This window comes from Panthera pardus, unplaced genomic scaffold, assembly GCF_024362965.1.
Source record: "Panthera pardus isolate Hobbes unplaced genomic scaffold, ASM2436296v1 HiC_scaffold_8, whole genome shotgun sequence".
In the NCBI taxonomy this organism is placed as follows: domain Eukaryota; kingdom Metazoa; phylum Chordata; class Mammalia; order Carnivora; family Felidae; genus Panthera; species Panthera pardus.
Genome location: NW_026527013.1, coordinates 131,924,581 through 131,947,945, shown reverse-complemented (window position 1 = coordinate 131,947,945; position 23,365 = coordinate 131,924,581). Strand labels below are relative to the sequence as shown.

The window sequence follows — 23,365 nt, the reverse complement described above, 5'->3', positions numbered from 1 at the left end:
CAACTGAGCCACCCAGATACCCCCTATGAATATATTTGAAACAAAGACCCACTTGTGTGTACAGGAGTAATATGTATTAGAATGTCACTTTCTGATTTATAATAGAAAAATAAAAGTGAAGACACCCTATATGTTTGTTGAGTAGGTAAGGAATTTGAAATGTGTTGCGTCCGAATGATGAAATGTTAGAAACAGCTGAAAAAAATGTGGAAGATTCCCAAGGAAGATGTAAGACATAGTTATTAAAAATAATATTGGAAGAATGGGTATAGTATAATTAAGAATACATGAAAATGGTATTTCTATTGTGAATGGGTATTTATGTTCAGTGATCGAAGGGGTACTAGGAGAAATGGGCAAGGTACAATTGGGTTTTCAGAAAATATTTCTATATGTATGTGTGTTAGTTCTCAGCAACAGGATTGAAATGGCTTACAACAGAATTTTGACATATGTTGTCTTTCAAATGGGAACTCAGACTGGAGAAGTGAGAGGGACTTTGATCTTTTATACCTGCTGCTTAAATATTCTCCAATAAGGATATATTCATGAATTGTTACATAAAGAAAAGGAATAGTTAAGATGAAATGAAAATGAAGTCAGAAAAAGAGGTTTTCACAGTGATGAACAGTAATAATATGAAAAATAAGGCTTTACCTGTTGGTTAAAAACCTTAATTACTGGTATGAAAGCTATGCTATTAAATACAGAACTCTATCTTGAAATGATTTAAAATACAGCCTCTCTTATCTGAATGTCTGGGTTCAAATCTAAGACAGTTCAGCTGTGTGAGCTGGCCAACATTTGTGTATGTAATAAATCCCAACTGATAGCATCTTGCAAATAATAATAGATAACGGAGGTAAGATGCTCAGTCTGGTTTCTGATACATTGAGTAAATTTTCTAAAAATATTAGCCATTATTCTTAGAAATGAAGTTTATGAAACAAAACCAAGAGGATTTGCTTTAACCATCTCTGGATATGTTTTTAATGATATGTTTTCAATCAAAATCCATGTTATTTTTGTAGTGGGTCAACAACAGTGCACAGATATTTGGCTATGTGAAAGTGATGTATTCAAGATGATGTTTTTGTGAAATTCCCCCTCTGCCTTTTAGCAGCTGTCTTAGTATCAGGCGGTTCTACACATTATAGGTATAATATAGTAGTAAAGTATACGGTTTGCTTCTGGGACTACAGACTTCACAACAGAACAAATTTCATCAGTTGCTTCCTGCATTTTTATACACATGCAATACATTATCTCTAATAACGTAGCTCTAGAGAGGGGTCAGTGGCCATTGAAACCAATGCTCGTTAACACCAGCATTCTTCACAGAACTAGAGCAAACAATCCTAAAATTTGTATAGAACCAGAAAAGACCCTGAAAAGCCAAAGTTATGTGGAAAAAGAAAACTCATTATCAGTTTTTCTGTGTCCGCTTTATGTGGAAACAGACGACGTCCAAACTGAAGCCTAACAGTCTATCAGCTGGGCAACCCTAACAAACGTGAGGCAGAAGTGTTCAAGGATGTATCTTGTGGGTACATTTCCATCACTCCTGGAAAAGCAGTTGCTGAAAGACATTCTGGCTGAAGAAAATCAGGAAACCAAATAGAAAGCTATTTTTGATTCAGAAAAGAGAAAAATACAAGTAATGACAGACAGTGAAAGGAGAGATGATAGAAGCAGGTGAAACAGAAGGGGCTTTAGAGTAGGTGTAGACTTCTTTTGTAGGACAGTAACTTAAAAGACTTAATATTCGAAATTTATTAAAATACACATTGCTTTTGTTTATGCAAAAATTTCTTTCCATCTTAAAGTTCTAACCTTTGTAAAAGTCATTCTCACTGGCAGTAAAAATATCTGTTTATTGTCACTACCACTGATTAAAGAAAACATAGCTCTAGTATAATTAAAGGAAGTGTGTACATATTAACATTTCATTTCTCTTACTGCTGTTTCCCCAGCCATTATTTTAAAACCTATTTTTTTAAATGGTAAATGTAGATAGAGCCTTTTAATTAACTAATGTTTAAAAGTAGGAAATCATGAATCTTCCCCAGATATGCTAGATTCTGATCGGGAGAATATACCCTAATTGACCTGCTTTTCTTTTTCAGGATGTAGAAGAAATTTGAAATGCATGCCCCTGAAAAAGGCACAGATTTGAAATAGAACACCTGCTAAGCCCTTGTTTTCTTCTAATCAGTAGTTTCTGATTGAGAAAATTACGCACACACAATATGTATGTATTATGTGTTAAAAATATTCAAGATAATTTATTTTTACTTATCCATACTGAATTCAGTTACCAGGTTTTTTAGTTGCTTGAAATATAGGCAAGTTTATTATCTTGAGGTATTTACATTTTTCTTTATTTTATATTCTACCAAAGCAAAAACTTACTTGGAAACATACTGTGTAATTCCAATAAAAAACTTGTCATTCAATCCTATTGTTTATATTTGTTACAATTATCCACTTAATAACTGTAGTTTTATATAACTGCCTCAGTGTCTTGCAATCTCTTATCTTAATCATACTCAACATTCAACAAACCTTTGCTGAATGACAATCAGAAAGAACTATGGTACATTTAAACTGGTTTTATGCTATTCTGTTAATTTCAGTTTTCATAATTTTTGTAATAGACACCTACTGCTAGAATATTTCCATCAGCAGAGAAAACTGAAATGACCCTGTGTTCTGCTAGTCCCTGTCTCCTTCCTACACAAGTAAACACTATTTATACAATCTAAATTAAGGACCCACATTTTCAAAAAATTCTGATCATGAAGACTGGCAGAATGAGTTCTTTTCAAGCCAGAAAATGAGATTGAGTAGTAGAGTCCAGGACCTCTAACTTTGAGCTCATCATCCCATCTGGGACAACCTGGTAAATTCCTTTAACTGCCAGGCTAGGGAATGAGGACGTCATATAACTTACTTACAAGTCCTAGGCCATGGAGAGCTTTATAAATTAAAATGAACACCTAGAATGACTGTTGGAAGCCAGAGCTATGCACAGAGCATCCGTATAATGTGCTCTGTGTGGTTGGCATTGCTAAACAGACAAGCTGTCACATTCTGTACTAGCTGAATATTCCAGGGCTTTTCCTCTGTCAACCAAGGTAGAGGACATGGCAGTAGTCAAACCTTGAGGTGACAAAAACCTAAAGTAGTGTGGTGAGCCCTGTATTATAGAGGGAAATTTACAAGTGTAGGTGGGGAGAAGCATCTCTTGCCACAGCACCTATATCATAATCCAAATGCATCCTTAGACTGAGAACATCACTATTAAAATAAAGGCACATTCTGTAATGACAGGGATTACATTCAGCAAAACTAGATCTTAAACACACACACACACATGTCTAGAATGGGCCATCTTACATATTTTAAAACAAAATAAAAAATGAGTATTTCTAATTCTGAAATCATTTAGTAGAAGAACACAACACCATATTTTGAAATCCAATGAATAATGTTACCATGAATTTATTAATAGGCTACATGAATGAATACATTTCAACTTATTAAAAAGGAATCATAGTAAATTTTATTTATTTAGAAAAAAATTTAGTTTTTCCTGCTTTTTCTAAAAAAAGAACAAATAATTTGTTTTTAATTTTTATAAATTAGAAGCAAAGAATGATAGTTCTTAGATAGCCCGCCTTTGGTTTTAGGATAGTCTATGAATTGTGGCTATTTGGTGCCACCTAGTGTCAGAGGCCTTTTAAAATACATTTAAGTTACCTTTGCTTTTAGAAAATTTGTGATGAAAAATAATTTATAGATGGCTGGATTGTCACCTAAAAGATATAAAAATTAAAATAAAATTTATTTGGCACTTATAAACATTAACTAATATTGTCTCTTACCCTCAACTATAGACAGGCTTTTGGTTTGACAAAAAAATGTTTTACGACTCTAAAATAGAGATCTGGAATTGAGAGTGTTTAACTCTATTGTATTTTTTATTTTTTGTCGGGCTGGTTTGTTGGTTTCTGAAGTCAAGGTTATATATCTAGGATTGGTATAAACTTAGAGATGATATTCCATCTTGAAATTAATTATCATTAATTATAACATTACCAACGTAATAATAGATATAATCATATTTTGTGGGCAAAGTGAAACCTTATAGCATATAGAAGGTTTAAAGTTGACAGATAATTGTTTTCAGAATTAAGGAATGATGGAGATTTGAATTTGAGTAGTCACATCATCATAGCATCCTGTACCTTTTTACAGAGAACCCATTCTACTCACAGCATCCAGAAGTAGATGCACAAGGCCAAGTGGCCATCCCTGGGGTACAGTTGATTGGATATGAATGGAATGGAATGACCAGAACGGAAGTATTTTGATGCTCTCTTGTGATCATTTGGGATGGTGGCACTGTGGGGCTTATGAACAAAGGTAAGGGTTTAATGTGAAGATTCATGATAAGCCAAGGATGATGCCAATACAATGCAACATTAAAACCATTTTCAAGTTATGGAATCTACACAGAAACAGAATAAGCCAGTTTTAGAGAAATCAGAATAGTAGAGACATATGCAGGGAAAATCAAACATGAGAGACCCTATACATTATAAGAGAAAAGAGGGATCTTAATTCTTGACTTACAGTTCCGGCCTTCCCATGCCCAAGCTTCTACCTTGCTTTTTTGCCCTTTCTGAATAATACCCTCAATAATACCCAATAATGCCTTCAAATAACTTCCTTTTACTTGACCTACGAGTTTTTGATCCTTTCAACCAAATGATCCAACACTATAAAGTTATGTTTCAAATTTGGTGAAATAGGTTTCATCAGATGGGAATGACATCTTTTCCAAAATACCTGTGAATATCAGATACCACTAGGAAATTATACAATGTTTGACTGAAATTTTAATTTTATACTGAATTTCTACACCTTTAATTGTGGCTTTGATAACATTTGATGACATGTACTTTTTCTCCTAGATTTTCCTTTCCCTTCCTCCCATTCTAACCTAACTTGCTGCCTCATAAGAAAGGTAGAGGGTGAGCGTAAACACTGCTGTTGCTGACTTGGGTTCCCAGAAGCCCTGGACTGGACTGTGTTTGAATGGGGGTATGGGTTTAGGATTTTATAGCACAAGCCCCCGTCTTGGCAAAACTTGAAGTGTGAAAGACTTTATCTAGTCTAGAAAAACTGATATTGAAAGTGGAGAAGAAAGAGGCTTGTGGACCTCTCCTGAAGACAGAGGGGCAGTGAAGCCCTGCTTATTGAAAACAAATCTGGGGGAGGAGATGGGACAGGGTGACAAGACCCCAAGAAGGAAATAACTGCGTAGTAATAGTATAGACAGAGGGGACCACACGCAGCCATAAAACGTCTTCCTGCCTCCATAATACTTCAAAAGAAGCAGCAAAGGGCTCTGAGATGTACAGGGCCACATGGCCAGCCCTAAAGACCTGGACTGATGACTGTAGCCAGATGGACCTCTTTCTTCCATCCTTGATCCTGTGTAAAAACCTAGAACTGGTCCACCACCCTGGAAGGATTCCAGGAAGGGCTGACGTTAAGTCTTCAAGATCTAAGCAGAAGGGGGCTAGGAGCTAGAAAATAAGTTTTTATGTAAAACAATAGTTCTTGGACTCCTTGGTGCATGAATTGAGATCCCTCATTATAATTCTAAAATATAAAGTGTTCCATTCTTGTTTCACATTAACCAATATTTAAGTTAATTTCACAAACTTGTTTGGAAAGACTTTATTCTCTGTATTTAAGGGTATCTCTAAACACTAGCTTCTTTAGCATCACCCAAATGTTTATCAAATAAATATAGATTCCCAGACTGCACCCCAGGCATACCATTTCCTCGTAGGGGCGTAGGGGAAACCTTTTAAAAGAAGTGCCCCAGATTTTCTGAATTGTAACAAACCTGGGAACCAATGCTTAGCTGAGTGTAGCCTTTAAGAATCACTCCATGGTTAAACCAGTCTTTACTATTTAAACCTCTTTGGGTTAAATATGTTCATTTGGAGGACTTTTTATATAAGAGAATAAAAATTGTTATTTTCACCAAATTCATTTTAAAATCACTATGCAAATCATGTGTTCGTAATCTCAATTATTACAGGTAACAGTTATATGGCTACATGGACTTCTCTGACATACAACACTTTCTGAACTAGAGAAAAACTATTTGAAACACTTAAGCAGAGCAGGTGTAGATTTCTCCTTAGTTGTGAGCTTTCCCTTGCAACCTATCATTAACCTTGTCCCAACCTTGAGATTTGAATGGCAGGAAAGATGGGGTGTTAGTTATTCATGGTTCTAGCACTTTCTACCACTTACCTTTCAGTATTGTGGGTAAGAATAAGACTACACAAATGATTTGAGGGGTACTACTGGCTCAAGCATATCTTTGGCACCAGAATATCAAAATATATACCTTAATTTTTTTAACATAAATTACTAAATTAAGATAAATTTTTACCCCTGGAGAACACAAGTTAGGAAAAGAAGGAGAAAGATAAATTTTTACCCCAGGAGAGCACAAGTTAGGAAAAGAAGGAGAAAGAAAATAAGTTAGTTACCACCCCCCCCCCCATTATTGGCTCATGGAATATAAACTAAAAGTACAGCATAAGAACATTTTAGGATCAACGTACAGGAGTCGATGGGTCCTGATATGAGTCATTGGCAGGGTGGGTGGTTACTGCTGGCAATGATCTCAGAGTAGACTGCTCACAGCCCAGGCACAATGCAAAGCTGACTTAATACAGAACATGGATAACAAATGGGGACAGAAAGCAGCCTTTCAAAGTTTTGCTCCTAACCACAGGGATTGGGTCTTCTCATGCTGTATTTGTAACATCTGTAAGGTACCCAATAAAAGTCTACTGAATGAAGTTGAATATGGGAGCTCCCAGGAGAGCTCACCTTCCTGTGCCTGAGGTGAGAAGAAAGTATCAGTAGTTCTGGGACTCTGCTCCTGCTTCCAATATTCATCCAACAACTTTTGCTTTCTTTTTTATGTCAGTTTAGTTCATGTTCACATCATTTTATTGAGAATCTAGTCATTATCTAGGCACTTGAGATACAAAGATGAAAAATCCAGTTTCTGTCCCCAAAACAAACATCACCAAAAGTCTCCAATATAACTTTATGCATACCATGCTGCAGTGATACACAAAGTACTTTGGATGCGTACAGAAGGGCCACTAAGCCAACTTGAGATTTTGGGGAAATTATTTGGAAATGATGGCAAAGAGAAGTGAGTTATGGAATTGATCTGGAAAAGATAGGAGCTGGACCCATGTAAGGCATCTCTAGGACATAGGTCTATGCAGGGCACAGGGTGGAAATCTGACCCTGTGCAATCTAGGTGAGGAACACTCAAGCTAGTGCAGGTGACAAATGATGAGGGCTCAAGTCACCAGTAATAAAAATGGGAAGGTGGATCTCAGAAAAATTTAGAAGGCAAAACTGGTAGACCTTAGTAGTTGGCTGGATATTGGGAGGAGAGTGGGGATATCTCAGGATGTCTTGTGATTCTGCCTTACAGAGATGGGAAATACTTGAGGACAAGAGAGAGATTTAAGGCCCAGACAAGAAGGCATATTAGATGAACCGCATGCAAGGTGCCTAAGGGCTACAAAAGCAAGGAACTGGATACAGAGGTCTAAAGTTCCAAATAGATGTCAGGGCTTCAGGTACACATTTGGAGATTTTAAGCAAAAAAAAAAAATCATGAGAGAGGAGGAGTTCATTCAAAGAAATTTAGAATGAGAAGAGCAGTGGGCAAAGGGGCAACATCTCAGTTTTCAGGAAAGTAGCTATAGGGTGAGAGGTCACGTACCTGCCTGCAAGGGTAATGAGATTCTCTTGGTCAGTGTTGGAGGTGGTTTTGGTCTGTACTTGGTCACTGTCTGCCTGCTTCTCTTGAACTCACTGGCGCCCCAGGCACCCTCGAGCTGCCAGGACGTGGTCTGGACCACCTAGGCTGAGTCTCAGCTTTATTTGTGCGACCTCTGGCTTCAGTCTCTTGACTTCCTAGAGTGGGCAGAATTGCAGGAGCCCAGGCTTCCCTGACAAACACAGGGAAAGACACATGGTGAAATACAGTGTTTTGTAAACTTTTTCTTTTTAATCAGTGGGATCACTGATTCAAATGAACTCTGATAGATGAGAGATACCCCAGGGCTGTTGTAATTAAAGCCAAGTGTTTGTCCCAGAACAATGCTTTCTCAGATCTGCCCTCTGGTCCCTGAAGCAGCCCCTTAGGCATCTCCTGAGAACTGTTGTAAGGTAAACAGCAAGCCCTTTCTGGAAACAAGGGTTTAAACCCCGATTCTGTGGCTCAAAGGTTATTTGTCTTTGGACTGATTGCTCAGTTTTTGTGATTCTTATGTTCCTCAGCTATAAAATATAATTACTTCGTGGGCTTGTTAGCATCAGATGAGATAATGTGTCAATGCAAAGCTCAAAGGTCAAAGTAGTCTCAATAAATGTTACTTTTCTTCCTTGCACCATGTCTAGGCCCCAGTGGACAATTTATGGAATCAAAATAAAATCATTGAGTCTTAGAATGGAAAAGGGTTGAGAGTCTTCTAGTCCAACCTCCCCAGGGAGCTCCTGCCAAAATGTCCACATCAGATGGTCCCTTAGTAACTGCCTGGAAATTGCACAGATAGTGGGAGATTTGTGCGTACGTGCGATAGATTCTGTTTTACTGCTGTACGCCTCAGACTGAGTCCAATATTTGACCCATTATTCTAAATTTTATTTTTCAGAAGAATACACGCAGTCATTCAAGTTTTAAAGCCAGATTATCAAACATTGTATAAGTTGTGATCCTGTTTTGGTTAAAAGTTATATAAACATACTCACATATGTATGAATATGTTTACAGACCATCTGTAGGATTTATATAAAAATTTAATAGTGGCTGTATATTGTATTACAGAAACAGTTTTTCTTGATAAGAAATTCTATATTAGGTGCGCCTGGGTGGCTCAGTCAGTTAAGCGTCTGACTGTGGCTTAGGTCATGATCTCATAGTCTATGAGTTTGAGCCCTGTGTTGGGCTCTCTACTGACAGCTCAGAGCCTGGATCCTGCTTCGGATTCTGTGTCTCCCCTTTTCTCTGCTCCCCCCCGCTCCCATTCTGTCTCTCTTTCTCTCAAAAAGAAATAAACATTAAAAAATAATTTTTAAAAGTCTGTATTAAATGCTTTTTCCCCTCTTAATTAGCATGTGCTTTCAAAGATATGATTTTTTTACCTTTTTTTTTTTCCTCTGGTCTTGAGCCTCTTAACTATGCTTAAGGACAGATAGAGGAGATGCTATCTCCATTCTTCACCAGCCTGTAAGTGTGTGCACATATATACACACACACACACACACACACTCCTGGAATCAGAGGGATGGAATGATTTTCTGGGAGTGATCTTCTGAGGTTTATTGGGAATGGTGGAATAAGAATTAACCTCAGATTTTCCCTTTTTCTTCCCACTGCACCTTTTATGTTTGTTTTTGTCTCTTTTTAGTCTAAATGTTCCACTTACCTCAGCTCTGTCACTTTTGACATAAACCTCAGACTTCCTATCATTCAAGTCATTCTTTTCTGAATGCATTCTTGACTGTTAATATCCTAATTAAAATGAGGTGTATAGGAGTGTGTGTAATATTCAGGTGTAATCTGAAAAACACATAAAGGAATGTATTACCTTCCTTGATTAGGACATTATTAAACCAAGATATAACACTTTTATTAAATATGTATGCATTTCAGCTAATTTTAAAATAATATTTTATATTTCCATTGTAAGTGTAATATATGTTCACTATAGGACATTTCATAAGTAGAGAGAAAGAATTTTAAAAAGTCACTCCTATAACACCCATAGTTTCTCTAAGCAAAAATAAGTTCTCTAAATATTTTATGTCTCATCCTACCAGAAAGAAAACTCTATGGGGGCAGGATTTTTATTTCTTGTGTTCAGCACTCATTTTGTGCCTAGATTAGTACCTGGACTATATTAATGGGCATTTATTCAAACTTTGTTGAAGCAGGGAATAAAATATTTATGTATATACATTTATATTTTTGAGTACAGAATAGAATCAGTAAAAGTTTGTATCTTCATTTTTTAGTTCATATTAAGTTGTTGAAAGCATATGAATTTTTTGAAAATGTTTATTTATTTTGAGAGAGAGAGAGAGACAACAAGCAGGGGAGGGGCAGAGAGAGAGGGAGAGAGAACCCCAAGCAGGCTCCTCTCTGTCAGTGCAGAGCCCATCGCAGAGTCAGATTCAGAGCCCGAGGCAGGGCTCAGTCTCATGAACTGTGAAATCATGACCTGAGCTGAAAGCAAGAGTCCGATGCTTAACTGACCGGGCCGGCCATGTGCCCCGCATTTCTATGTTATAATAAATTCTTCCTAACTACCATCATGATTGCATAATGCTCTGTGGAGTGTATATGCTGACTTTTGAGAGGCCACTTAGGTGCTTTTCAGGTTTTGTTGCAATGACCAGTAATGCTGTTGCAAACATCTCTTTGTACGTGTTTTTGTAATTTTTGAGAAATATCTTGCGTAGGCCTTTCCAAAGTGAAATTCTTGATTCGAAGATGTGAAGGGTTCAAAATAAACACTCTTCTCCCCTCCTCTCTCTGTTATTTAGAATTTGAGTACGTGTTGAATGTGTGGTCAACCACTGTCATTGAACTTACAATTTTTTTTCACTTCAAAATCTCCATAGACACCAATTCATGCATCTTAGGTGTGTTTTCAGGCAGGTATGAATCCACATGACTGCAAAGTCCATGGCTACCTTTCTTCGCACTGCCCGGTGCCAACCACTTATTTCTTCCTGGTCAGTTGAGTGGTGGGCACACTTGTTGCCTCCACCTTCTGAGAGATGAAATTGTCAGCAAGACAAGTCAAGACTCTGTCTGATGCTCAGATTTTTAGTGTAATGAGATTTCTAGCAGATGTCTTTATAGTGGAAGTGCCCCCGTTACTGTTATATCTTTTCTCTGTGACAGATGTTTAATCTGTGTTAGGAAAAGTGATGTCCATATCTTTTATCAGACTGGGCAGTCTTAATTTTCTCTGTTTTCAGATGGTTTCATCTTTCCCTGCCCATAGATATCCATTAGAAGCTATCTTGTTAAAAACAAACACACAAACAAACATAAACATTTTCCATAAAAACAAGGACATAATGCCTGTTTAGGCCTAATTTTACAGGTTGTGCACATCAACTGTAGAAAGCCTAGAAAATGATACAAAGTATAAAGAAGAAAGTGCGAAAAAACCCATAATCCTGCAATTTTATAGGATAGTACTTGTTAATATTTTGCCATATTTCTTCTAGATTTTCTTCTGGGTATGAGTACGTGTGTGTTAGATGTAACTGGAAGAGGACTATAAATTTAACTCTTATCCTGAGATTATATTTAACATATTATAAGCATTTTCTTTTTTCTTTTTTTTTAAAGTTTACTTATTTTTTTTTTTGAGACAGAGAGTGGGAGCAGAGTAGAGGGCAGAGAGAGGGGGAGAGAGAGAGAATCCCAAGCAGTCTCTGCACTGACAGTGCAGAGCCCAACTCTGGGCTAGAATTCACTGTGAGATCATGACCTGAGCCAAAATCAAGGGTCAGATACTTAACTAACCAAGCCACCCACACACCCCAGCATTTTCTTTTGGCTTTAAAACCTTAAAAAAAAAGCTAGTTTAATGATTATGTAAGTGTTATCTTGGAAGCAGGCTATAGCTAATTTAATCATGTTCCTGTATTTTTCATGTTTCCATTTGTCTCTGATAAAGATAACACCTCCACGGGCATCCTAGTAAATAAATATTCACATATACACTTGTGGTGACTTCCCCCAGATAGATTCCTCCATGTGGGTTTGCCTGGAGAATGTGCCATGATCGCTTCAGGCTGTGTTCAGTGGATCCTGTGTTCCTACCCCTTTGCCAACACTCAGCTTTTGTAATCTTTGCTCATTTTATAGGTGAGACCGAAGGCGTACCGTTTTAATAGTCACTACACGATTTGTGAGGATGAATTCTCTCATCTTTTGGCCCATTTTTCTTCTTTCTTAACTTGAGATTCATTATCTTTACTGTGCTTGTTCTCCCCATGTAGGAACTTGCTATATCCTTCCGTTATTTATAGCTTTTTTGAATAAATTGATAGTTTTTAAGTTGATTTTTATCTTATCCCATTAATTCATGCCTGGTGTAAAAAGTCCAATTGTATTATAAGGTTGATCGCCAAAAGCAGCAGTCCTCAGCTCACTCATACCCATAGTCAATTCCCCTTTATCAGAGGCATCCATGTTCACATCTCATAGCTCTGTCATCTATTTTCTTCCATTTTTCTGAATAATATGCTAAGACAGCTATTTAAAATATTTAAAATTCAGACATTATTGACTTGCCATTATGAGGTTAGCTATCTTCTACACTCCCCACCAATGCATATTTGTTCTCCATCCCACCTCTCAAATATAGTTATAACACGGTTTGGGCTAGAATCAGTACATGTTTTCACTAGTATAGCTATATACGTATTGCTCATAGTTGATTATGTTCTTGCACAACTTACATTTTCCTGTTTGTTTGTTTTTTGTTTAGGTTCACGTTGTTCATCACTAACTTGTTCTCAAATCATCTGGAGCTACCAAACTCTTGTCTATATGATCAAACACACCCGATAATTGTTTATCTCCGTTCTCTTGGTGGCGTCCTTTGAGGGACCTCCTGGTCTCATGCTCCAATCAGAAGTATTCATTCTCTGGTCCTGCTACATGTCTGTCACCCAGAGGTCCTTTTGTCCATCTCTTGCCTGGAATTCCATCTTTCTTTCTTGATTTACCTCCTTCAGCAGTTTCCAAGAGGCCAGTGTATAGGATATGAATTTTTTGTGATCATCTATACTGTTGAATTCACTCTTATATTTGAGAATTGTTTTTTTAAAGTTTATTTATTTCTGAAAGAGAGAGAAAGAAAAAGAGAGAGACAGAGAGACAAAGTATGAGCAGGGGAGGGGCAGAGAGAGGGAGATACGGAATATGAAGCAGGCTCCAGGCACAGAGCCCTATGCGGGGCTTGAACTCACAAACCGTAAGGTCATTGCCTGAGATGAAGTCTGTTGCTTAACTGACTGAGACATCCAGGTGCGCCAAGAATTGTTTGTTGTTCTTTTTCTTTAATTTTTTTAATGTTTATTATTTGAGAGAGAGAGACAGAGAGCAAGCAGGGAAGGGGCAGAGAGAGAGGGAGACACGGAATCAGAAACAGGCTCCAGGCTCTGAGCTGCCTGCACAGAGCCTGACGCAGGGCTCAAACCCACAGACCGTGAGATCATGACTTGAGCCGAAGTCGGCAGCCCAACCGACTGAGCCACCCAGGAGCCCCGTTTGTTTTTTTAATATAACGCTCTATTGGAAATAATATACCCTCAGAATTGAAAAAAAAAAAAAGTCCCCATTGTGATCCAGGATTGCTACTGAGAAGTCTGTCATGTTTCTATTCCTATTTTTTATATTCGACCTGTATTTTTCCTCTGCAGGTAAGTTCTAAAATCTACACTTTACTCCCAGTGTTCTGATATTTCATCCTCTATTTTTGGTATGGTAAATCAGCCACTCCTTCAGTGGTTCCTGGAATTCTGTGTCTTTAACAACTCCAGAAAGTAAATGTCCTATGTTCTTCCAGGTGGGAAGGACCAGTCATCTCCCCAAGGACCACTTGGTGGTGGTGGTTGTGGGGGCAGGTGGGGGGGGGGATGCTGATTTCTTCTGAATTTTATTCATTTTTTTGTTGATTCTTTCACTTATTTGTTCAGTCATTCATTTTTGTGTTCAACAAACACATAAGTATTGGCAATGTGGCAAGCGGAACCTGGCAATGCAGATACAGAGACACATGTTTTCTACACTTGAGGAGTTTATAGTCAGTCTGGTTCCTTTTACCTTTAAAAAAATGTTTATTTATTTATTTTGAGAGAAAGGGGAGAGGGAGGGGCAGAGAGAGAGGGAGAGAGAGAATCCCAAACAGGCTCTGTGCTGAGCCCTGACATGGGGCTCGATCTCATGATCCATAAAATCATGACCTGAGCCAAAATCAAGAGATGGACACTTCAATGACTGAGCCACCCAGGCTCTGCTCCTTTTATTAGCATTCTTATTATGTTTTTCTGTGCTATTACTCAACTATTGCATCCTAATATATGCCTACGTTTTGATATTAGTTTTAACTTTACTCCAACCACTTGGTGCATCTTACTTTTTTCCATAACCTGATTTAACATTTATCGGTAGCACACTGTGCACATTCAGTGCTTGGGATCGGGGATACACAGGGGAGCGAGGATGAAATCTCTGCCTATATATTGCTCTTTGGTTCTCTGTGTTTGCCTCTCCTGTGTGTCAGAGGCTGAGAGAACTCTGCAAGAGATTTCCTTTCCTCCAGGGCCGCTGAAAGTGAGCAAAGAGCAAATCTCTTCTTCTCTTAGATTCATAATCTTTGATGGGATTTTATTAACTCAGCCCTCTCCGATCCCAGGATTCCACCTGAGGGGGTCCTTTATTCCTCATCCTTCCCTGACCAGGTGCGTATGGAGTGTGTTAGTGGTGCTCAGAAGGTGGGAAGAAGGATGGATGCCACCATAAACATAAAAATCTCCTTAGTGCTGAGGCAACTTAAGAAGGCAGACATTTGATAACTTAGCTCTCTATTCTCCCTTGAGATAACACAGGTCAGGTTCAACCATGACCATGGGCAGTGTCCCAGGGCAAAAGTCACTGTCAATATCATTAATCAATGACATTCCATTTTTCTCTTTCAATCACTCTCTCCAGTTTTTGGCCGTAGAATCGAAACATGTTTGTCAATTACTTTACCAGCTCTGACCTTTACAATGAAAACAGCACTACAAAAATTTATCTGATTCTTGCATTTTCATTCTTTCTTACATGCATAGAAGTTTTGGGGATTCTTGAATTCTTCTTGCCTACCAAAATTTAGAATGTTTTCTCAGAGAATTCTTTTGCATATGTGTTTCAAAGGCCATCTGAGTTAGGATGATCTCATACCACAATTTGTGATCATCTCCAAACCAAAGATTTGAGACAGAATATATTCATTCTCATCACAGTTCATACAATACACATTTAAAATAATTTATTTATATCTGCCAACATTTTTGTTTCTTGTAGAGTGTTTATTTTTTATAGGGTTAACAGTTCAGAAAAGTTTTAATTTCACCCTCTTATGTAAATGAATTACATAATTGATTAAATCATATTTAGCATCAACACTCATATTTTCAACTTCAAAAATCCCTTCTTTCATCATGGGTCTACGATGGGTTCATCAAAAAATAACAAAAATGCCAAAGAGAACACAAGTAAATTCCAGTTCACAGTTGTGAGTGCAGATACATACTTTGCATATTAAACCAGTGCCAACTTTTTTTAAATCCTTTTCTTTTCTTTTCTTTTCTTTTCTTTTCTTTTCTTTTCTTTTCTGAGAGATAGATAGAGAGAGAGAGAGAGAGAGGACAAGCAGGGGAGAGGGAGAGAGAGAGAGAGAGAGAGAGAGAGAGAGAGAGAAAGGGAGAGAGAGAATTCCAAGCAGGCTCCACGCTGCCAGCACAGAGCCTGGCATGGGGCTCAAACTCACAAACCAGGAGATCTTGACCTGAGCCAGAATCAAGAGTCAGATACTTAACCAACTGAGCCACCCAGGTGTCCCAAGCCATTGCCAACTTTTGATAGTAAAATCTCCACAGAGATTTGTGTGTGTGTGTGTGTGTTTGTCATTTTTTTATTTTTGAAAGACCACACCTGTGTGAGCAGGGGGAGGGACAGGAGAGGGGGCAGAGGAGCCAAAGTAGGCTTCGCACTGACAGCACAAAGCCCAATGTGGGGCTTGAACTAAAGAGCCAGAGGAGACGCTCAACCATCTGAGCCACCCAGTGCCCTGTAGTGTGTCTTTCTTGACAGGACTGGGGATCACTTATGGGAACTTTAAAAAAAAAAAAATCTACACCCAATGTGAGACTTTATCTCAGGATGAGTTCAAGTCACAAACTCCATAGAGTTTGTAAGTTTGTAAACAAGGAGATGCTTTTTTCAATCTTGAATTTAGTTTAAGACATGTTTTTAAAAATGGACTTTATGTACCAGTTAAAGAATTTTATATAATGTGAAATAGAATTAGGAGAGTTGAGACAATTTCAATAAAAATTCTTTACAAATTTAAATACGACTGCTTATTTTTACTTAATCTTTTTAAAGTACCTAATTATACAATATGATAGTAATGATTCTGTATGCCATAAAGTGTTAAACATCTAAAATGTTAGCATATATGTCATGATAAAACACCCTTTGAAGACTGCAAACATAGAGAAATTACTTTTATTTTGTTTTTGCATTCCCTACAACTTCAGCCAGTTAATCTTATCCACTGCTTTAGGCAGTAGTGTTTGCCCAGAGATTCTCAAACATCAATGTTATCATTGCAACTGAACATGGTCTTATGACTACATTTGGAATCTATTTTTAAACAGTAACGTCTGTTATAGTCCTTCTTTGTAGCTCAATACATTCTCCCCACAATTAATCCATTTTCACTTTGCTGAGAAATTCCTGGATACTTAATTACTGCTTCTTTGTTGCATTTACTATTTACTCATTCACTCCAGTCATTTTAAAGAAGAAAATGTTCTCCAACGAATGAGACCTAAATGTATATTCACGATTTTGTTTCACAGACCCAATTATTATTTCACACTTCCTTCTTTGCTATGATCAATAACAAATGTGACTTTAGTAACCATTGACAAACATGGTCTTAAATGTGCCCAATATTATTTTGAGCCAATAATATTGTTTTCCATATTTTCTGTAATCCATGAAACCACTCCATGATCATGACTTGTTATATAGATCTATTTCATTACCACCTTCTTTTCTATGTGATTAAACTACCACTTTCAATTGTTTTACCTGTTTTTACATGCATTTCCAATACCCCAAACCTTCAATGGTTTGGTGATACTTAAAATAATCATATTCTACTGATCGTTTTATGCCTTTATCAACTTTTCTCAAATGGTTTCCTCAGACTGATGGTGATTTTTATTTTTATTTTTTTGACGTTCATTCATTTTTGAGAGATAGAGAGACAGAACATGTAGGGGAGGGTCAGAGAGAGAGAGGGAGATAAAGGATCTGAAGCAGGCTCCACACTGTTAGTGCAGAGCCCCCATGGGCCTGGAAATCACAAACCATGAGATCATGACCTGAGCTGAGGTCAGACTCTTAACTGAGCCACCCAGGCATCCCTGATGGTGACTTTTAAAATTCTGTTTGGTACCTGAATTTTCATGTTCTCCAGTTGGTTTCATTAACACTTTATAATTTTGAGAATGTTTTCTGGTTGATTATATTTGGGAAATACTGTTACATTTTAGTACCATACTATATTGGTTAGGACTCTATGGTTGAAAGTAACGGAAAACAACTTGATTCAGTTTGAGCAAAACAAAGCAATTTATTAAATGGAGATAGGATTGTCTCCCAGACCTCAAGGGTAGGAAGGGACTATAACTAGAAACTGAAATGTTGTTAAGAACTCAGATCTCTTGGCTTCACTTTTCCCCTTTTGTGATCATTCCTTCTTCTTTTCTTCTCCTTCTATGCTCTGCCCTTCCTCCCCTCTCTCCTCTCATCTTTCTCTCTCTGTTGGCTTCTTCTATTTCTTTATTCACAGGGCAGAATATTGCCAAGCCACATCTCCTGAGTGTGTGTGTTCCAATTCCAATCACATGCAGGACTGCTCCCTGGTTCTCAATTCCTGCTCCAAATTACCAGAAGTACCTGACTTGTCAACTTGGATCATAGCCAGGAAGGCGGGGTCAATGTACAAATATGGCTGTTAAGCGCTCAGCCTTGGAAAATTCCAAGAAAAAGAATGGGGCATTATAGATTGAAAACCCAAAGGGTTATAGTAATACACAGCAATATAGCAATTTATGAATCCTTGATTTAAATATTTTCTATCATATCCAAAATTTCACCATTATTTCTTCAAGTCTCCAGAAAATATTTAGGTTATGGTGATAAGTCAAAAATAAAATCAACCCTGATTTTCATTAATTTGTAGAAAAGCTATTCACTTCTTGATTTGAAAGTAAATAATTAACATAAATTAATATAATTTAAGCATTTAAAATAATGTCCTGCACATGATAAGCAACATACAAGTGTTTGCTCTTATTTTTATATTCTTATATTTATTTATTCATTCTGTGTTTCTTATGTGCCAGAAATTATACTAAAGGTCAGGGATATAATGTTACATAAGACTATTTTTTCTATCTTCAAGGAATTCAGTTTAAAATACACCTAGAAATATGGTAATTAAGCTTTTGGCCCAAGAGATTTAAGTAATATACATCAGACTTTATAATTAATGATAGGTATGTTATTTGCAATGTAAGATGGGACTGGGCATTGTAAATTAAACAAGATTTACCTTTGATGTTTCTCGTGCCATCTTTCTGCATGCTGCTTTCTCTTCAAATCCTTCTTCCCCACTCTAAATACTAATTTTGTGGCTCCAAAATTGCCACGCATGGGACTTGTCTTCTGCCTAGCCCTTTAGAATCTGAACCTTTTCAGAAAGATTTTCTCTTTCCTATAGATTTCATGTGTCATTTTGAAATTGCCTGGATAAATTGCTGGCTAAACAGTCAAAAAAAATTTTTTTTTAATTTTAAAGTGTTGGGGCTAGAGCACCTGGGTGACTCATTCGGTTAAGCGTCCAACTCTTGATTTTGGCTCAGGTCATGATCTCACAGTTCATGAGTTCGAGCCCCATGTCAGGCTCTGTGCTGACAGCATGGAGTCTACTTGAGATTCTCTCTTGCCCTCTCTCTCTGCCCCTTCCTCCCTCTCAAAATAAGTAAGTAAACTTTAAAAAAAAAAGGTTGGGGCTCATTGCTCTCTTCTCCCACGTAGTGGGTCTGATGGGCTACGGGAAGAAGAAGAAAAAAGGTGGAAGAGTCTATCCAAGAATAGGTGATGCCATAGAATTGAAGCCAGAAGCCCAAGTGGTGAACTCAAGGGAGGAAAAACCGATGTACATCAAATCACTCACTGGATTAATGTGGCAAATTGATCACTTTTGCAAAGGAGATCCCTGGAGTAGGAGTTAGACATTCTAAACAACTGAAGTCAAGGTGAATACAGTATGAGGTAGTAGAGTGTGGTGAGCACAAAAAGGACTGAATATATGCCTGCTCAAGACTGAATTGAAATCCTCTAAATAATCTTCTGCTTCCCTGCAGAACTTTAAGGTACTTTGAAAACAAGTGGCTCTGCTACGTGAATTTAAGAATTTTTCATAAGGACAAGATGAGGCCTACACTGAAGTCCTTTAGTTAAGATGGAGGATGGGGGAGAGGGGAAAGTGGGTGATGGGCATTGAGGAGGGCACCTGTTGGGATGATCACTGGGTGTTCATCCTATTTTAATAGCCTCCCAAAGAGTTTCATATTTTAATTCCTTAAATCCATCCTTTCTACTGCCTTCATGACATATTTATGAGATTTAAATCTGTTATATTTATAGGCACAGGAGAATGTGTGATACTTTAAGTTAAAAATGATGCTACAAAAGGCTATCGACACAATAATCCCTCTTTGGGCAAATTGTATATTTTAATATGCATTTATGGAAGAAAAAGTCTAGAATGAGGAACACAAAATCAGAAATGTGAAGAATAATGATTATTGGGTATGGATTCAGGATGCTTGTTTGAAAATTGTCTGTATACTTTTGTAAGAACACACTACTGGTTTAAACACCACACACATATATACCATATGTATAAATTAAATGTAATAATACAGTATGGTCTTCATTTTATTTGTTCTTCCTCTTCACTAAGAAAGATCAAAGCCTTCAGTCAAGACAATGTTTCATCCTGATTCTGTCCTAATTCTCTTCTGTTCTTCTGTCACTGTTGAGTGTCACTCTATGGCATTAGCATTGCCGACTGCTTCTTCTTAGTTCTGTCCTCAACTGCTTAAACCTCACACATTAATCACTGGATCTCTTTTATGTACTATATTCCACTTAACCAACTCCCTTTCTGCATTCAAAAATAAATGAAGTATTCAAGAGTTCATATATACAGAATGATGAAATATGTAACGTGAAATTGCAAGTGTACCTTCCATTAAGCTAAAAAATAAAACATTGCAAATACAGTTTTAAGTTGTGTGTATTCTCTGAGCCCATCCCCCCACTCACTGTGCCTCCATTCTCCTAGATCTCCTTGTTACCAACACACCGAATGCGATGTTTATTTATGCACTGTTTTTTATGTCATAGCTAGATTGTATGTGCCCCCAGATGAAAAGATGGTATTATTTAGCTTCATTGATAACTGGTAGCAGTTATCTAATTTTCTGCAACTTGCTTTTCTTCCTCAACATTTTTCTTGTTAGATTAATTCCAGCTGATACTCATAGTGTAATAATAATGTGATTAGACTATAGAAATATTACTCACTTTTGCATAATATTTAAACATACTGCATTTGGTTCACCTGTTCTCCCCTTGATAGGGTTTTAGGTTGCTTCTAATTTTTTACTTTTATAAATAATAGCACAGGAAACATTCTTGTAGCTATCTCCTTGTATTCACTTGTAAGAGTTTCTCTAGAGTACATCCCAAAGAATGGAATTTCTGGGTTGTGGGGTGTATGTACCTTCAACTCTCCCCATCTTGTCAAATATCTCTCCAGAGTGTTTATACCTATTTACATTCTTACAGCATAGAAGAGTTCCTGTTCTTCTTCTTGTCAGATTGTTTGCCGATGTGATGGGTGTGAAATGGTGTCTCACTGAGGTTCAGTTTTGTATTTTCCTCATACTGAGCTTCCTTTCATATATTTATTTGGGTTTCTGCTTATATCTGTTTTCTTATTTATATGCTGTTAACACATATTACTTTTTTTAATGAAAATAACAGTACAGGAAAAAATGCAAATAGAATAATGTAAACTTTCTCCACCACCCCCAAGCCCAGGAGCCTTATCAGATCAGCCGACCTTCCCTGACCTGTGCTCTTCCTGGCTTTAATTTGGGCCTCTGTTTATGCATTTCCCTCTGCTTGATTGAACCTCCAAAAACTCTTTCAAAGTGTTTCTTCTTGGTGCTCCTGTAGAACTGCTCTGTTAGTGTATGAGGCACATTATAGTAAAATGAGTTACTTTCAGGATTATTCCATCCTTGCCTTTCCCACCTCCCAGGAGTGGACTTTACTCTCCTGGTTGCAGGGGTCAAATATAACTGGTTTTTGCTTTCCCAAAGCTCAATCCATGGCATTGAATATGAGTTAACTTTAACTCCATGAAGAGTTTCTAAGATCCTAGAAAAAAAACATGTACCTGCCCCACAGTTGTTCTTTGGTGGCCCAGCAAGGAATGTGTGAATAGTTGCCATTTAGTGATGCTACTGAAAGGGTAATGCTGAGTAGTTAAACTATTCATAGAACTAAGATTGTTCTAGGACAGTGGTCCTCAGACCCGGCTACATATTCAAATCACCTGGGAGCTTAAAAAACACTAGTGTCTGAGGTCTACCTCCAGAGATTCACATGTAACTGGTCACACATGCACCCTTGGAATTGGGAGTTTCAAAAGATTCCCAGCCAATTCTAATGTGACCACAGTTTAAAACAAAACAAAACAAAACAAAACAAAACAAAACAAAACAAAAAAAACAAAACAAAACAAAACCCAGCAGTTGTTCTCAGGGCACAGGATGAGAATTGGCTACAGGAGAGGCTATCTGTAGCTGCAATCCCAAGGAACTGATCCTACTGCAGAAGAGGGAAATGCCTCAGAGTGGTTGCAGCCGTGACCCATCAGGGGAAGCAGACGAATCCCTTAGGAGATCCACCCCATCAAGGGGAATTGCTGCCACTAGGTGGCCAGATCTTATTCAGGTATCACCTGAGGTTGCCGCCATGAGCATAAAACTGGGGAGACCAATGCACCAAAGTTTCTTTTCCTCCTTTCCATTCCAGGGAATGACACATAGCAAAGAGGAAAATCTAGAAATCACATGCTTCTCTGGTGGTGGCTGATCCTGAAATTTGGGGACTATCTGGAGAGGTGTTTGAAACAGTAAAAAAGAACTTAAATCATAAGTCAACCTTTAGCAGTCCATGGAAGAGGATGAGTTTGGGGAAAACAAAGCACATTTAGAGCAGATTCAATTTAAATTCTAACACAATTCTTCAATAAATGTATCTGGTAGTTTACCTATGGTTTATGACAAAATTATTTTCAAATACTTGGCTATAGGACCCAGTTTTAAGAACAGTAAAGTTAAACATGAAATATTCCTTTCTCCAATATCTCTAGGCCATGTGGTAATTTTCTCCTTGCCTTCACCTGTGTCTTCACGTAACAGATGGAAGGGGGACAAGGGTATGCTATATGATCAGTAAAGTAGCACTTTATGTTCTGGTTATATATTGCTGAATAACCACTCCAAAACTGGAATGGCTTGAAACCGCAGTTTATTATTTTCTCTCATGGTTCTACGAGTTATTGAGCTTACCTGGGTGGTTCTCATTTGGTGTCTCCTGGTTTTCAGTCAGTTTGAAGCTGGGGCTGGCGTCTCTGAAGGCTGTATAGGGCTGGATGTTCACATGGCTCACTCACATGCTGGCAAATGCTGCTGGCTGTCAGCAGGGAGCTCAGCTGGGGCTGATAATAGAAATGCCAACACATGGCCTCTCCACGTGACTTAGTCTTCTCACAGCGTGGCAGCTGAGTTCCGAGAGGGAGTATCCTAACGCTGAGTGCACCATGAGGCTGGGATCGGAAGCTGCCAGTACTTTTCAGACTTGGGTTTGGAGTTCTCAGAATGTCATTTTTACCTCATTTTATTGGTCAGAACCATTACCTTGCCCACTCAGGTTCAAGAGTAAATAGACATCCCCCTTGATGGGAGAAAGGCAAGGTCACGCCCCAAGCGGGCAACTGACCATCTTGGGAAACATACTCTATCACACAACAGCTCTGTAAATTTTTATTTCAGTTAATAACTTGACCAAATAAATGTCATAGAATTATGGAAGAGTTCAATACAAATGGTGAAATTCAATAAGTTATTATTAAGACAGTATATGAGTTGTAATGTGATGAGTTGCCCTCATGTTGTTATAAAATCGGGAACAGTAATTCCTAAGCTTCAGAATTATATCTTGGGGTCGGTTTTTATAAGTGAATCTCAAGTAGATATTTCTTTTATTTACTGAACTAAA

The 23,365-nt window shown here is 37.7% G+C and overlaps 2 long non-coding RNA genes across 5 annotated transcripts in view; one reads left to right on the top strand and one right to left on the bottom strand.

Annotated features, from left to right (window-relative positions):
• Positions 1 to 2,245, top strand: part of LOC128775565 (uncharacterized) — a 32,037-nt gene extending 29,792 nt beyond the window's left edge. The window contains exon 3 of the long non-coding RNA XR_008420352.1: positions 2,127 to 2,245. This is a non-coding gene — a long non-coding RNA (uncharacterized LOC128775565). The remainder of the gene's footprint in view (positions 1 to 2,126) is intronic.
• Positions 1 to 23,365, bottom strand: part of LOC109248398 (uncharacterized) — a 30,711-nt gene that overhangs the window by 6,032 nt on the left and 1,314 nt on the right. The window contains exons 2-5 of one of the 4 annotated variants that reach the window (XR_002072034.2): positions 22,657 to 22,805; positions 10,724 to 10,904; positions 9,555 to 9,688; positions 7,847 to 8,075 (exon numbers count right to left, since the gene is read on the bottom strand). This is a non-coding gene — a long non-coding RNA (uncharacterized LOC109248398). Of the gene's footprint in view, positions 1 to 4,278; positions 4,416 to 7,846; positions 8,076 to 9,554; positions 9,689 to 10,723; positions 10,905 to 22,656; positions 22,806 to 23,365 lie in introns of all 4 variants that reach the window. The other 3 variants (XR_002072033.2, XR_002072032.2, XR_002072035.2) reach the window with 3 other exon arrangements.